Genomic DNA, 13,486 nt, shown 5'->3' with positions numbered 1-13,486 from the left:
TCAAAGTTATGTGTGACTGAAATTTATCATTTTATCCTATTATTGTCTGAACCGAATTTTACTTACACAGAATAAATGGGCTAGGGGATGTGAATGGAGCTCAGGGTTCAGTGGTGTGTGTGTGTGTGTGTGTGTGTGTGTGTGTGTGTGTGTTGTGAGTGTACAAAGAGTTCAGTGCCAAAGCTCCCCATACTCAAGGCCTTGGTTTTGATTTTCAACACTGGGGAAGGAAAAAGGAAACTTTTATCAAATATACTTTGCAATTTAGAGGTTGATAATAGTTTTCAAATTATGTTTAGATTTTTTTGTATAAAAATTCAACATTTAGCTAGATATGGAGGCAAAGGTCTTAATCCCAGCACTCAGAAGGCAGAGGCAGAGGCAGGCAGATCTCGGTGAGTTCAAGGTCAATCTGGTTTACAAATCAAGAGTCAAGGCCAGGCAATACAATGAGACCCTGCCTAAAAAATGCTGGAGAGTAATTGAAGACGATAGTCAGTGTCAACCTTCTGCCTCTACTCTCTGTGCACTAATGCATATCTGCACTTACATGTGTATACCACACATAGGTACACACCCACACGAACAGACTGCACTGGAAGTACAGCAGGTGTCAAGGATACGTGTGTAAGGCTCAACCTGTAAGGCTCAACCTGGTATCCACACTCATGCAGCAGTTGGGAGAGCCCAAGGAATCCTGCAGGGGGGCACAACCCATACTAATAAGAGGTACCAGACACTGCTGTCCCCGGCTGAGAAAACCAAGGTCTACTTTTCTAAATAACTACCGTTTTCAGTAGAGCTGACGAGTCCACCCCACTGTCTCTCAGACGTGCGTCTATTCCTTGATGGATAGTCTTCCGTATTCCGCATACAGACCACCAGCCGTCACATCTCACATACGATGCTGGAAGGTCACCTGGTTAGCTCAGCTCTGCAAACAGCTCTCACCCTCCCCACTCCACCCCTGCGGCTCGTCGGATCCTAGTCTGTCCGAGTACTTCTTTCATCTTCAAGGGCTTTTTAGAAACGGGAGAATGGTGGGGAGCAGGCCAAAGGGCGTAATCACAGACAAACTCAGCTGCATCCTCAGGGTCAGCTGAGGAGAACAGACAATGGGAGGAAACCGAGGGGCTGGGAGTAGCTTAGTATGAATGCTGGTCACCATGTGCAGGACCCGGGTCCCATCTGCATCACCAACCACAACAAAACCATAAACAAAAGGGAAATGAGAGAACTGCAGGAAGCTTGACACACACTTGAGGAGGGGGTTGAGTAAGCCAGGTGAGACAAGGGAAGAGGGAACCGGAGAGACTGGGGTCATCCGTGCCTCTGTAGCAGCAGAAGCTTTGGTGCACACTACTGTACCCACAGTGCACACTCTCGTGAGGTTTGCTTTGCCAGGCAATGTCTGAAGCCCTTCACAGGTATCAACCTCTACGGACTCACTGCTGCAGGCTTCACATTTAACAGCTGAAGAAACTGATACGTACGGGCAAAAGCAACACGCCCACCATAACCTAGGGACTGAGTGAATGAAGCCTGAGTCTGCCTCAAGAGTGTAAACTTCCCATCTATCATGGCACTGTTCCCGAACACCAATGCCCCTCAGTTTCCTCCCACTGTCACAAGGCAAAGGTGGCAGCTGGTGACAGCCAGGCACCAGTGCTACTGTTTAGAAATCCTGGTACAGGACTTCTTTTCTGATGTACTGCGCTGGCTGCTTTTATGTTAACTTGACACAAACTAGAGTCACCTGCATGACAGGAGGGGACCTCAGTTGAGAAAATGCCTCCGTAAGATTTGGCTATGGGGCATTTTCTTAATTTGTGTTTAGTAGGGGAGGGACCGGCCCACTGTGGGTGGGGCCATTCCTGGGCTAGTGGTCCTGGGTTCTATAAAGAAGCAGGTGAACCAGCTATGGGGAGCAAGCCAGTAAGCAGCACTCCTCCATGGCCTCTGCGCCCACCCCTGCCTCGAGGTGTCTGAGTGCCTCCCCAACCTGCTGTCCCAGCAGCAGAAACTCTGAGATGTGTATTATGAGACTCAGTTCACTATTTATACAGGCGTTCTTGCCTGTGCTCCAATGTCCAAAAGGCTGGGTGGTTCTCTTACACATTACATAACCACAAAGGCCGAATAGCCACATCCTTACCATGTGAACTAACTTTAACCTTCCAGGCATCTCTTGTTGCCCTGAGATACCTTAGCATTTTGTGTGTTGTCATTTTATAGACACCGGACGACAAGCCCGTGTCTAAGCACATTATTCACGTCGGTCCAGAATGAAGTATAAGGTGACAATCTTCTCCCGTCTGACCTGGGAGTTGGCAGACGTGGTTTCTGGTAACATCACCAGGCGTAAAGGGAAAAAGAAAAGGCTCGTTTGAGCAGAAGCTGGTCAAATTAACAGACAATAAATGTTAGGAGCATGTGTGATATGAGCTCCATCAGAGGACTGTCTGTGAGATTCCACAGAGCCGGAGGGTTTTTCCCCTCCAGACCTTCATGTGTAGAAGGGCTGGGCCAGGTGGTTCAAATCGGCAGCAGTGAAAGTGGCATGGGATGATAACTTTGCAGGCCTTCAGGAGGGCCGTGATACTCAGACACCAGAGGCAAACCGTCAGACTCATCTCCTCCCTCTGCTCCCATCCTGGGATCACAAGGAGCCTTTACGGCCACATTGCAATCCCTGGTGGAAGGAATAACATCAGAAGGATAGAGAAGCAGGGACAGGAAGTGTGTGTTTACAGAATATTAAATGAAGCAGTAGTAAGGGCGGGGCTTGGGGAGGGAGCGCACTATAGGGGCGGAGAAAAGCAGGCTAAGCGAGCCATCTGAGCTCATTAACAGCTCACAAGGCCTCCAACACTGCTCCCAGTCTTCTTTCCACCCTTAATAACCACAATCGCTCCTCTGTGGAGGAACGACAACAGCTGCCTTTTACTCGGCCTACAATCCAAACGGTCCTATTAACTATGTTCCTTGGTGCATCATCATTAAGCTGCACAGAAGTGCCCTGCAAGTGCATCTTCTATCTGCCATACAGAATATTAGAAGATGGTCCTCAGGTGAGATTCCGGAAAATTAACACCTTGCTGTGTCATCAGTTACGTAGGTGGCAGTGAGGAACAGCATGAGGGTGACCACAGCTCTGAGCGAGTGCCTTAACCTCCCACTGTCACTGCTCAGCAACAAATAACACTCGAGCACTACTTTGAAACCCTTCGGTCTTGCAGATCCCCAGGAAAGGTTTCCGTGTGGCACACTTGTGAACCTCTGTGCTGGGCAATGAGAAGGGAGCCAGGAACACTGTGGCCTTCAAGCCAGTCGTGATATTCAGGGCAATCAGCAGCCACTCAGAGGCAGGCTAGCCAGGCAGCTCGGCAGGCCAGAGAGAGTACGGAAGGCTTACACCAGGGGCAGGGGTGGCAGGGACAGGAAGGAAGGGCATGTTATAGAATGAGGGAGGAAACCACAGAGGCTGAAACTGTCTTTCCAAACAACTGGAGACAGAGGAGGGGGTATCTGCTTCTTCTCCAACATGGGTCCAGCCACAGGGTGGGGCCTCAATGTAGGTACATGAAGATTTGCCTTCTAGCCAAAGGCAGCCGTAAGAACAGCAGTGCCAACAGAGAACTTGGGGTGGGAGCTCGGGAGGTGGGAGGCAGGGAAGACGGCAGTGCCAGCAGAAGGCTTCAGGTGACAACAGGTACACCCAGCAGCTGGTACTGTGAGAAAGCACGGGTCAGGCTAACGCAGCCTTACTCAACCCTCGTGTGCCCCCAAACCCATCACTGAGGCTTGACTGATAACCTGCCTGGCATGATGAGGCCTCCAGCCAGAGCAAGGGACAGAACATGCCACAGCCTCACTCTATGAGCCATGCCTGGGATAGAAGTACAGACAGAATTTCCAAAGTTTCCTAGGGAAGAACGAGACTCAGCAGGCACAAGAATTTTCACTTGGACGCCTCTGGACTGGGTTTCATCTTGCTACGGTGTGACAGCTTTATCTTACGTGTTTTACTTACTGCTCTATTTTCCTTCTGTCCCTCTACCATTTTGTTCCAGAAGAGATGTGATCCTGTTTACTAAGTAACTGCTGCAGGGAGTTACTGGGACCTGAGAAGGCTAAGCCATCAACTGCTTAGGTGACCTTGAACTCACGCCTTTCTCTGGAAATGTGGGAACCGTTCAAGTCAAAGTAATGTTAAAAAGTAAGTGGGGGCTGGTATGATGGCTCCTCGGATAAAGGAGCCTGTCTTGGAGCCTGGAGACTTGAGTCTGACCCCTGAGATCCACACAGCAGAAGCAGAGAACCGCCGCTTGAAAGTCGTCCTGTGACCGCCACATACAACACGGCACTCCCATCCCCAACGAACACAAAATGAATAAAGATGAGGCTTGAAAGAAAAGGGAGGGGTGAACTATACATCCAGTCTTACCCGCAAGGTTCTTCAACTCGGCAGTGACACTTGTGAACGTGAACTCTCAGAGGAATCCCAAGGTTGGTGTCTGCCAGCCGCAGGGGGTTATCCACTGGCCTCTGTCCAGTCAGTGCCCTTCAGTCTGCCGCCTGCTTCTGCTTCATCTCCTCCAGCGTGGAAATCTTCAAGAAGCGGAAGGAGAGACAGTATGAGATGGCTGGCTTCTCCAAGAGGACCGGAGGAGACGCTGATCAACCCAAGTGCCCCAGCTCGGCCAGGGACACTTGGAAGCAGGCGTACACACAGGAGTCACAGATGTCCCCGGGCTTTAAAAGCTGACCGATGGGTATCTGAAAATCCCAATGCTAAGCACTAGAAAGTTTGTCAAGGGTCCGAATTAAAAAAAAAATCAGATCCATTCCCACTGTGGATTCTAGGCAGTAAAAGATGTATCGTGCCATGAAGACAGAGATGGACCCTTCTCTTGGCTCTGAGAGTCTCACACAGACGCTTCCCAGCTGCTTGCTTGGGAGAGGTGCTTAAGAGCCTGCTCCTGGTGGCCAGGCCCAAGTCTAGCAGGCAAGAGGTGACAATGCCAGCAAGACAAAGCAGACCCTGAGAGTAGCAGGCGGTAAGAATGGAGTCAGTTTTGTGCCAAAAACAATCATTGCTCGTTCCCAAAGTGCTGACTTCATTTTCTGTAGGAACGGTGGTGCTGTTTTACCTCCCCTCCCCCCGGCTTGAGTTATCATGTGTCAAAGTTGCTCAACTTTTGCTCTGAGAAACACACTCGCGCTTCCTCTTTTCTCCAGGGAGAAGCACTGAAAATGTGCTTAAGTGTGAATTTCTGAGCTTCCGTGCCAAGTCTCTAAGTTTCTAACTGGAAACTGGATGCATTTCAACATTACCTCAAATCACATTTTCCAAGCTGGAGTTGTCCCCTGCCCCTACCGTGGCTTCCTTCCTCCTGATCTCTCTTCTTCTCTATCCGATTACATCATCCTGCAGTCATCTAGGCAGAACCATTAAGTCATCTCTCCCCCCTCTATGTAGGTTCCAAATGCTCATGTTGCCAGGCCCTTCTCTCAGCCTTGTCTATAGCTCCTTGCAAAGGAAATCTCAGACTGGAGAGATGGCTCAGTGGTCAGCAGTGCGTGTTGCTCATGTGGAGGACATGAGTTCAAGTCCCAGTACCCACGCGGTAGCTGACAACCATCTGTAACTCCAGTTCCGGAGAGTCTGACAAAGGAATTCCCATTTATCTTTCAAGGCCCATAGCAGATTCCCCAGAGGATACCACCAACTCTAAGAGCGGTGTGCACTCTTCTTTTTCTACTCACTGCAGCACCTCACCTAGCTTCCACCATCCCATTACAACGCAAAACCCACATTGTGATTTTTCCGCCAGCCTGTGAACTCCTTAAAGACAGGATGCAGACATTTCCATTCAGAGATTTTAGCATTTAATGCAGCATCTGGCACAGAAGGGCTCCAGTGAGTGTGAATGAATCACTTCATTCACAAAGTATCCTGCTGTCCATTGCTTGCTCGAGATTTCAGCACACTGGACAGCCCTACTGTGCCCTTTAGTCCCAAGAGGCTCTCCCAGGCTCAGCCAAACCATTTCTAGAGGCCAAGGAAGTTTGGCTCAAAGGTTTTCCTAGTCCCACTACTGCCCTCCCAGGGTCAGCCTTGAACATCTGTGAACTTTATCTTGCTGCCTTTCATGTTACTAGAGGCTAGTAATTATTTTCCTGTAAAGGGCTGGATAGTAAATACTTCACACTTTGTGCCGCATGGTCGTTGCTCCATCTGCTCTGTTTTTAGAGAAAAGTACAGCCATAGATTATATGCAAATGAATGATGATGACACGTCAACCACACCGTAGTCACGGACACCACAGTTTGAAATCACATCCTTTTTGTGTCTCATGAAATGTTCATCTCCTTTTGATTCTCCGTCTCCAAACACTTAAAACTGCAAGAAAGCACTCTTAGCTTGCGGTACCTACGAAAATAGTTGGCGAAACATGATTTGCCAACAACTAGTCTACTGTAAAAGACAAACAAAAGCAAGATTCAGAATTCCATGACAGACTTAATTCCCAGCCGTCTGGAGCCACTCTAGAGCTGTGGATGTAGAAAGCACATGGGCTTTCAAACACTAGGTTCTAGGTTCGGCTCGGGCCCTGACATCCACTAGCAGCACGGGGTGTACTCCTTAACCCCTCTTCACTGACACAATCTACAAAACAGAGACAATAACATATACTGTGAGATAGCAGAATGCATGTCAAACTGTGACACCAATGCCCAGAACTTAAGAGGCCCCCATATCTCCCATTATTATACTTTGTGACACAGCTTCCCCATGTCAACTATAGCTCTGGAAAGCAACCTAGACAGACACTCTGAAAACTACCTCGAGAGAGAACATGGTGTCTGCAAAGGACAAAAGCAGAGAGGGGGTCGGCTGTTTTAGTTATATCCAGTTAGCCTGACTGTACTGCCGTTACTCCTAATTCCTTTGGGCCACTTTCCCTGTTTACCAATAACCTTGAGACTCACAGAACACCAAGGGGTTCATCACTTGACTTTCAAGATAGAGAACATCTGGGGGACACAGAAAAGGCAAAGGTTTATGGCATTTCTAGCCTTGATCCTAAAAGCCAGAGCCTGTACTGTCTTTGCTAGATGTCTAACAGGTGTCATTGCCTCTGCTGGGTGACTCACCCTCCTACAGTATGCTTACCCTCTCTTCCAGGAGTGTTTACCTGTAGTCCAGTCAAAGGTTACATCTACCCGGCTGCCCTGATTTCCAGCTTCCCGTGTGTGCATTTCTTATCCAGATTACCTGTGATGCTTCCTCAGGCTCCCCTTAGGCTGAGCTGGGATACAGTGGACTAACCTGAGTCAGCTCTGGGTCCCTCCACCTAGCACAGAGCTGTTGCTTAATGAGTCGATGAGACTTCTGAAGCATCCTCCCCTTAAACTTTTTTAGCCTGATTAGCAGACTGAGCAGAGTCTGGGTCACTGCCAGGAAGAGGGAAAACCTTAGAGAGAGAAAAGCAGCATAACCAATGGGATCTGAGCGATGGAAAATAGGTTTTGGGGATGAGGTGAAAGCAGGCAGGCAGTGTATCCTGGAGAAGTGAAGATGAGGCCTAACTGGATTCTGGCTTTAAGCACAGAAAAGGTTCTCATGAGAAAATCTTGATCTCATCCACACTTAATAATCAAAGGGAACTTCTCCATATTCATGGGCAGCAGAACAATAAGAACTCGCTTAAGTTAAGGCCAGGAGGTTTTAAGCTGGGAGGAGCTAAGTTAGACGCCACTTTCTAGAGACACCATACTGTTGCTCTTTTTGGCAAGTGGACTGGAGGGCCTTGCTTGTAACTTGTGCTGAAGGCTGTGGAAAAGGAAATGAACACCTGCTCCGGTCCTGTTTACTGTGGAGACAGGTGTGGGAAACCCGAGTCAGGTGAGATTTTCTATCAAGCCATTGGCGTTTCAATTGACTGTTTCCCACCCAGTACTTCTGTGGTGTCATGCTTTGTGGTCCTATGATGGAGTCACCGAGCATTTCTGAGCTTCTTGATGGGACAATGAAAAGAGAGAACAGCAATGGCAGAGTAAGATGGTGGAGAGAATGGAGTGTGTGTGTGTGTGTGTGTGTGTGTGTGTGTGATATGTACAAATTATACATATATGTATATGTTATATATAATTATATATGTACATATATTATATATAATATGTATGTGTACACGTACACACACACACCACTTCCTATGAAACCAGCACCAAACTGGCTACTAATGTAATGACTGATATTGTTACTGATACAGCTTTTGTTCGCTAAGCTAAGCATCTACCACCTGCTGGCCACTGAACTGCTTAATGTCATTTTAGTTCTCAGAGCAGCCCTATGAGCTAGGGAATATCTGTACCCCATTTTCCAGATGAAGAAACCTGAAATTAGGCAAAGTTAGCCGGTGACAGGGGCAGCACTCAAACCCAGACAGTCCAACTTACAAGCCTGTACACTACCTACTGCTTCCCCACAGGAGGGAGGGTCTGGGGTTTAAACCCTTCCTTCTGACCCCAGGTTCATCCTCTCTGCTGTATCTTTAGGTAGGGAGAGCAAAGCAACATATGGCGTCGGCAGGAAAAGCTCTCAAGCGAGTCCTGTCCTGGGGAAGGAGGCCAAGAAACACAATGGGGTGAGTAATGCCTGGACTGAAGGCCAGACTCCTGGCTCCAGCTCTGTCCATCACAGGTTCTTGTTGAATCTGATGGTGAAAAAATAACGAACCATTACGACGCTGTCAATCGTATCTCAGGACCTGTACCTGAAACCCAAGGGCGCCCACAGCCCCTGTAACCTCTTTCTGAGATCGTAGGAGCAGAGACGCGCTGACTGACAGCATGGTGACAGCAGTTCACATAACAAGCAGACTTAGACCTGCGTCACAGTTGAAGCCTCCTCATCCATGTCCCTACTCTGGAAGCTTTGTTCCCGTCAGTCTCTGTCCACAGCCACAGTCAACAGAAGCCTTATGGCATCCAGAGCCCTGCGACATAATGGAAAGACTATGAGTCTCTGAACTCGACTCTCCTGTGTGAACCATGCTGTCACTTACTAGCTACCCAGCCTTAGCAAGGCTACTGTAATCTCTCCGAGGTCTGGTTTCCTAGTCTTTAAATTGGGGATAAATATCCCTCTATTACAGAGGTTGTGAGGATTAAGTAAATTATAGCGTGTAAACTGTGTGGCTCACTGCAGGCCACAAAGCAGACACGTGACGAATGTTAGCCCTCTTCTCTCCTCACAGTCCACATCTCCTCCCAGCGTGCCTGTGCTCACAAGTGTGCATGTTCCCTTCCATGCATTTCTGCCTCCAGACATGACTCCGGCTGCCCTTTCTCCCAGGAAAGAACCCCCTCCATATTCCAGCCAACGTCTCCACCTTCAGGAATCTGGTCATGCAGGAATTGATTTCTCCTCCTCCCTAACTCCCACTTGGTTTCATTTACCCAAGTCAATCTGACTTCAGTTATTTATGTACTGATCCATCTTCCTAACTATACACAAGGGAGAAGGCTTTGAGGAGACAATTACTTACAGGAGAGCAAAAAACATGTTGTTATCATTGGTGTGTACTTTTCAACACTAGAGGCTCTTTCACAGCAAGAGCTTCCTGTGTGGCTGAATGGAATCTTTCTATCTTACAGTGGGAATCTTTATCGAAAGCTCTAGGACTGAGATTTTCTTAAAGCTGTGCATTTTACTGGCTGACGGTAAGCAGACAGCTTTTGTATTCCTAGGGATCATAGTCAGAGTCTGGGAAGCACCAGGCCAGGGGTCTACCGCTGAGCTATAGCCCCAGCCCAATGATTTTGTAGATTTATCCATATTCCTAAGCTAAGATCTGCTAGTTCTCACGTGGAGCTGAATCACTCCTCTGCCCATCCTTCTGGCACATCTTGGACTCCTCTTGGGATACCTCTTCAGCATGAAGATGCTTTCGCTCAGAGGAAGAGGGCTCCTGGAACAAGCTCTCCAGAGAATTGGTCCCCCCACTGGGAGGGTGACTGCCATGACAACTATACTGAAAGTCCAGAACTAGAAGACCAGAAAGCAGTGGAAACGGTTCCTCTCTGCCTTGGTCTCCAAGGCCATAACAGCTTAAGGTACTTAAAACAACAATCCAGTCCATAATGTGTTTGATAAATGTTAGCTTGATCAACCACGGAGAGCTACCTGGGAGCCCTCGTAGGCAGGGTACTCACTTGTGCTTAGCAACTGATGCCAGCCTGGGTATCCCAGAGAGAGTCCATCTGAAAGAATTAAAATCAATTCATTCAGTTTTTTTTTATTTTCTATTTTTAATTTTGTAGAGAACCAGAAGGATGGCTTAGTAGTTAAGGGTATGTGCTACTCTTGCAAAGGACCTGAGTTCAGTTCTCAACATTCATATTGAATAGCTCTAAATGACCTGAAACTCCAGCCTCAGAGGATCCAACACCCTCTTATGATCTTCCTGGGGAGCTATACTCATGTGCACACACGCACAATTAAACAATACAAATAAGGTCAGATGTGGTGGCGGCACACACGTTTAGTGCCAGCATGTGGGAGGCAGAGGTAGGCAGATCTCTCTGAGTGTAAGGTCAGCTTATACACATACTGAATTCCAGACCAGTCAGAGAGACGTGGTTAAATGCTGTCCAAATTAATTCATTCACTAGAGTAGAATTAGAAAAAACAAGTGCCTGAACATGTCACTTCTAGAACTCTCTACCCTTAACTGAGTCCTCGTATAATCTTGATTGAGTCTTTTCCCACCCATAAGATGTAACTAGATGAGACACACACACACACACACACACACACACACACACACAAATAAATGATCAACAAATAACTTTCTATTCAATATGCTGGGGCTGTTGGCAAGGAGAAATGTGAATTTGTAGCTGCTGGTCCCACATGGAAGGGACTACTGTTTACCAAGGCCAAGGGCAGAACAATTGATTACTCAGCCACCTGTGAGCTTTCCCGTACCTGAACTATATCACAGACTATACAGGTCCCTGGACACTGCACAACTTCTCTCATAACTAAACTCAACAACAGCAAGGCCAGGGCCTGAAATCAATAACAGCAATGAAGAATCTTGGCTCATGAGGAATTCCTGTACCTTTGTGCCTCCGATGCCTGTAAGTAGGGCAACATCCATCTAAACCAAGGCCCTCCTTAGCCATGAAGGAAAACATGACGTCTCCTTCTAATCTTGACAGCTTGTAAAACAAAGACCAAAGCGAGTAAAAAAAAAAAAAAAGTCACTGACTCATTTGACCACAGGCATTACAGAGACCTACTATGTGCCAGCCCTGTACCATGAAGGGGTGGTATGGCATAGACCTGGCTCCTCGCCACCAACTGTAGTGGGGGTACTTAAGAGTGATGTACCCCAAGACAGATGCTAAGAAGTCTATAGGAAGTTCCGTCTCTGCTACAGGAATGGAATGGGAGCATCCAATCCAGCAGGAGGATGAGAAGCTTCACCAAAGAGGTCACAAGACGTGGTGTGTGCACCCGTGAAGAGGCTGCAGAATTACTACAGACCACATAACAGGAGACCATGCTCTTCCTAGCTGAGCATGTACTGCATTTTGCCAGCTTGTTCTCTGAACTTCTCTCTCCATGATTGGGCTGGCTGGTGCCAGGCCTTCTGATTGCCAAGTCTGCACTAGAGCAATGACACTCCTACACAAGCCAAAGACCCTCGACTATGAAAAGAGGAACACTGAGGTGGGAACAGATGCTTGGAAGGGGCTCCAAACTTCCCAGCTAGTTCACCTCTCTACACAATCCTCACCCTGTGTCTATTCTCACAGCACTCCCAGCCCAGGCCCCTTTAGAAGGCTTGAAGCTAAGGACAGTGGGCTGAAGCTCTCTGATGGGATCCAGGGAAACACTATACATCAACTCCTCAGCTGGTTCTTGGCACATGGCCTGTGGTCAACAAGTTTTAGCTCCCTCCTCATACTGCAAGGTCAATTCCACGGGTAAATCCCAGAGGCTCCTCCAAGGTTCAGGTTACATCACCACCCCTTTCCCCCAAGGCCTCCCTGAAATATGCCAGACCAAAATACTCTTTCCTGGAAATCACAACAGTATGTATCAGTACCATTGCAGGTGGGCACTTTACATATAATCATACTTAACCCTCACAGTGACATTATTATAACCATTTTTAAAAGCTCTGAGAAAAATGAGTTGTTCTAGGATGCGTCCTAGGAGAGGGGAAAGCATGGCTGACCCCCAAAATCAGGCACTCCCACGCTCTTTCCTACCATCAGATGGTCCACAGTCCTACAGCTAGCTATAGGAAAGAGTCTGCATTCTACCCACACCCCTACCTCTCTGTTGAAAGAATGTGGCAGAAGCATTTAAACACTGTCTTGCAAAATAAGTGGAAACAGTCAACTTAACACAACGAAGCACACATATTTCATAACGTGCTCATGCCAGTGGACTGTCCGAGCCTTGAGCCCTGCCACAGACTTGAGCGTATCCTTGTATGGTCTGAGGCTCAAACCCCATACAGGCTGAACTCTGACAGCGGGTACCCATCGGGTCCCGACCTGTCACAACCCAAGCCCGTCCACAGGCACAGGCTGAGAGCCCGAAATAGGATTTTATACGCTGTAGTCTGGGCTGGGAAGCAGCTCTGAGGACAGTTCTAAAAGGATGTCCCCCTTAGCTGCTCCTCCGTAGAAGAATCGGGTCGTGACCTCGAGCTGCTCCGAAGGCCCTGACTGCCCCTCCCGGTTGACTGCACCGCCACACTCCAGACCCCGGCCCCGTTTCCCGCGGAGGGACTCCTCGCTGGCTCACTTTTACCTTAGTTGACCACCGCGGGAACGGCCGCGCGCACCCCCACCTGCAGGTCTCAGTCGAGAACGCGGAAGAGGTGGAGCTAAACTCAGGGGGAGGGCCCTGGCAGAAGGGGGCGTGAGGGGGAGGGGTCACGCCTGCGCCCCGAGGGCCACACGTGGCGAGAGGACTCTGCGCAGGCGTGGCGTATCAGATCGACCTCAGGTTGTTGCTGGTTTAGTTTCCAGGCAGAAAGTGGAAGACACTGCCGGTGCAAATAATTACTTCTGCGAGCCAGAACGGAGCTTTTTATAAACCCGAGGGCAACTCTGTTAATTAAAGTTTATTTTTTGAGACAAGGCCTAACTCCGGACTGACCTCAAACTCGTTTTTCTCCTGACTCAGTCTCCAGAGTTCTCTGATTACAGACGCAAACCACCCGGCATGACTATAAAATTTCTATAAAGGTCTGTGTATACAGAAGTTCATGAGGGTTTGGATAAAACATTACTTTCGGTAATTAAAATTTTTTACTGTTTTTTTTTTTTTTTTTAAACAATCTCACTATGTAGCTGTGGCTGGCCTGGAACTCACATGTAGACCTGGCTCAAACTTAAAGAGATCTACCTGCCTTTGCTTTCTGAGTGCTAATATTAAAGGCGTGCGTC

General features: G+C 48.2%; 1 protein-coding gene across 4 annotated transcripts in view; it reads right to left on the bottom strand.

Annotated features, from left to right (window-relative positions):
* The window catches only part of Mknk1 (MAPK interacting serine/threonine kinase 1), a 38,049-nt gene extending 25,117 nt beyond the window's left edge, over positions 1-12,932 (bottom strand). For 3 of the 4 annotated variants that reach the window (XM_032899540.1, XM_032899533.1, XM_032899542.1), the window contains exons 1-3: positions 12,846-12,932; positions 10,226-10,273; positions 4,448-4,611 (exon numbers count right to left, since the gene is read on the bottom strand). The gene's annotated coding sequence lies outside the window, so the exon portion shown is untranslated. The remainder of the gene's footprint in view (positions 1-4,447; positions 4,612-10,225; positions 10,274-12,845) is intronic. The other variant, XM_032899535.1, reaches the window with a different exon arrangement.
* Between the last annotated feature and the right edge of the window lie 554 nt (positions 12,933-13,486).

This window comes from Rattus rattus, chromosome 1 (assembly GCF_011064425.1).
Source record: "Rattus rattus isolate New Zealand chromosome 1, Rrattus_CSIRO_v1, whole genome shotgun sequence".
In the NCBI taxonomy this organism is placed as follows: domain Eukaryota; kingdom Metazoa; phylum Chordata; class Mammalia; order Rodentia; family Muridae; genus Rattus; species Rattus rattus.
The sequence above is the reverse complement of the archived record's forward strand: the minus strand, read 5'-3'. Positions and strand labels throughout refer to the sequence as shown.